Source organism: Octopus bimaculoides, chromosome 12 (genome assembly GCF_001194135.2).
Source record: "Octopus bimaculoides isolate UCB-OBI-ISO-001 chromosome 12, ASM119413v2, whole genome shotgun sequence".
Lineage (NCBI taxonomy): Eukaryota > Metazoa > Mollusca > Cephalopoda > Octopoda > Octopodidae > Octopus > Octopus bimaculoides.
The window spans coordinates 3,921,493-3,924,591 of record NC_068992.1 but is presented as its reverse complement, the minus strand read 5'-3'; the positions used below and the strand labels follow the sequence as shown (position 1 = coordinate 3,924,591).

General features: G+C 37.4%; 1 long non-coding RNA gene across 8 annotated transcripts in view; it reads left to right on the top strand.

The window, feature by feature from the left end:
* LOC128249185 (uncharacterized) overlaps positions 1–3,099 on the top strand; it is a 201,660-nt gene that overhangs the window by 173,847 nt on the left and 24,714 nt on the right. Inside the window, exon 7 of one of the 8 annotated variants that reach the window (XR_008265286.1) lies at positions 1,642–1,790. The exons of the other annotated variants lie outside the window; for them this stretch is intronic. This is a non-coding gene — a long non-coding RNA (uncharacterized LOC128249185). Of the gene's footprint in view, positions 1–1,641; positions 1,791–3,099 lie in introns of those variants that run through there. 8 annotated transcript variants of the gene reach the window in all.

Sequence of the window (3,099 nt, the reverse complement as noted above, 5' to 3'; positions counted from 1 at the left end):
AATGAGAAAGGGTCATGTGATTGGGAAGCACACTTCTTACTGTGTGGTGTGTGTGTGTGTGTGTGTGTGTGTGTGTGTGTATGTGTGTGTGTGTGTGCGTATGTGTGTATGCATTATCTGTGTGTATGTGTGTGCGTGCGTGCGTGTGTGTGTGTGTTTTTTTGCTCGTGTGTATGCATGTATATGTGTGTATGTGTGTGCGTGCGTTCGTGTGTGTGTGTGTGTGTATGCATGTATTTATGTGTGTGAGTGCGTGCGTGTGTGTGTGTTTGCGCGTGTGTATGCACGTATGTGTGTATGTGTGTGTGTGCGTGCGTGTGTTTGTGTGTATCCGTACTTATACTGAAGTTTCATTCGTAAATATACTTTCATGTCTTAAGAACCAATATATTTGAACTGTTGTGTTGGAAACCATTATCTAATCAAGCAATCAGAGAGTTTATACAAGCAATGAGAGATTGCTATCAAAGTATGTCGCATTTATAATTTAATCCTCAACATTTTTCGATATCAGAAATTCATATCTTCATACTTTAGAGTTTCCAATTCATATCTCATGAATGTGAATAGATTGTCATCTCCAAAGATATCAACATGCTCATTCATATGAGCACGATTGTTGTCGAAGTTCGTTGGTGTTTTTATTTCAAAGTTTTATATATATATTTTTTACTTCCATTTATTTCCTGAGGAAGACTGTGTATGACACCATCCTTGTTATATTTCAGTCCACACCTCACTAGTTTCCAAAATATAAATCATCAATTGAATCTCTCAGGAGATGCGTCTAATTATTCATCGCAATTGGTTGCACTCAGAAATACCCGTGCGTATACATTCTTCAAGATTATTTGTTTAGATATGTTCAGACGCTTATACGAACGTATTTACACACCTCTGGAATTATATGTGTAATGATACATTTTTTATTAAACAAAAAAAAAACGTATTTCTTTAGATTTAACCTTTCGCTAGATTCAGTGTGTATGTGATATAGTAACATTAACGCATTCTCCAATGACATTAATGATGTAGAAAATTGTATTGGTAGGACATTAATGCTACCAGTAAGTGTCGGAAGTTAGCTTGCTGTCACCAGAAATGAGCTGTATCCTTGGCCAAGACACTTTTAACGGTTCTAATAGGCTTCTAGTAATTCTTTTCTACTCTAGACACAAGGCCCGAAATTTTGGGGGAGGGGGCCAGTCGATTAGATCGACCCCAGTACGTAACTGGTATTTAATTTATCGACCCCGAAAGGATGAAAGGCAAAGTCGACCTCGGCGGAATTTGAACTCAGGACGTAGCAACGGGTAAAGTACCGCCAAACATTTCGCCCGGCGCGCTAACCACTCTGCCAGCTTGCTGCCGCCTTCACTTTTAATATAATTTACTCTCTTATGGCGGCAAGATGGCAGAATGGTTAGCACGCCGGACACAATACTTAGCGGCATTTCGTCCGTCTTTATGCTCTGAGTTCAAATCCCGCCGAAATCGACTTTGCTTTCATCCTTTCGAGGTTGATGAAATAAGTACCAGTGGATCACTGAGGTTCATATAACACATTTAACCCCTTATCCAACATTTGTCTTTGTACTAAAATTTGAAACCAATATAATTTACTCTCTATTGTATTTACAGAGACCCTGAAGGCTCTGAAATGACACATGGATGATGTCAATTTTCTGACAAAGCCTTTACGAAAATAAACGAGAATTGAACAAAGCTAGTACCTCCCTTCTGCTTTTTACTCACCAAAATTTGTCCCACTTTACTTCGACTACAATCTCGTTGCAACTTGGATATTACTATAAAAACGCAAGAAATAAAACATTGCGTTTCTTCTATTCTATATGTCATGTGACCATTGCATCAGATGACACTAATTGTAAAGAAATATTTTACTTGTATTAATTTCATTTTCCTTATTTTCTTTTTCTTTTTACTTTTTTGTCAATCATTCTTTATAAAACAATACATCAGTCACACTATGAATTGTTTCACTGCGATCAATACTTCCTTCTTCTGCAGAAAGGCAGGTTTACAAAAGGTGGATGCTAAATAGGTTTCTATCGGAAAATCAATCAATGAAATAAGAACGGAAATATTTCTAATTTCAAAAATATCACATGCCTCTAGTAATTAAATTATGACACGAACTTTTGATTTCAACTCAGATTTTTATGCATTTCATTTGAAAAAGAATTCGAGAATCACAAAGGTGCACTTTTAATCGGATATATTGAACATATATGATACACTCCGCCCACACACATTTACATCTCTGTATCATCCGATATATATATATGTTTATATGATATATATTACGCATGCGTATACATATACGCGTGCGTGCGGGAACGTGGTGCGTATGTACTCCATCATGCTGGTGAAAAAATAATTGTGGATTCTAACCATCTATTTTAAGCAATATATCTCAACTCAGAACATAACATAATCATGAGATTCAGCATATTTTTGGCAATAGGAAACAAGTACATTTATTTTCACAGCATAAAATTCTAAAGCCTCGAAGCGATGAATGCGTGAAAACTTTTTCAGCTGCTTATTGGTTTTGGAAATCGTTTATGTAAGAATGTGTCCTGATGCTTCATGAAATGACAATCAATTCAAGAGAGTTATTGGGAATAACGTGGCAATGGTAGAATATCATTTCCCCGTTCCTCCAACTTCTTAATACATGCATACAAGCATGCATATATTCTGTCTATTTTCAAGAAAAACTGCGACTGGTTACTTTTGAAGTAATTATTTGAGCAGTCAGCGAGTTGTCACTTTACCCGGTAAGAAACAATGCAGTTATTAATCTTTTCTACTCTAGGCACAGGGCTCGAAATTTTGGAGGAGGGGGTCCAGTCGATTAGATCGACCCAGTACGTAACTGGTACTTAATTCATCGACCCCGAATGGATGAAAGGCAAAGTCGAGGTCGGCGGGATTTGAACTCAGAACGTAGACAGACGAAGAAACAATGCAGTTTTTAATAAGCTAATAAACTTTGCAGCCCACGCTCGTACATATGTGTGCATCTGTGTATGTGTGTGTGTGTGTGTGGGCGTGTGTGTGTGTGTGTGTGTG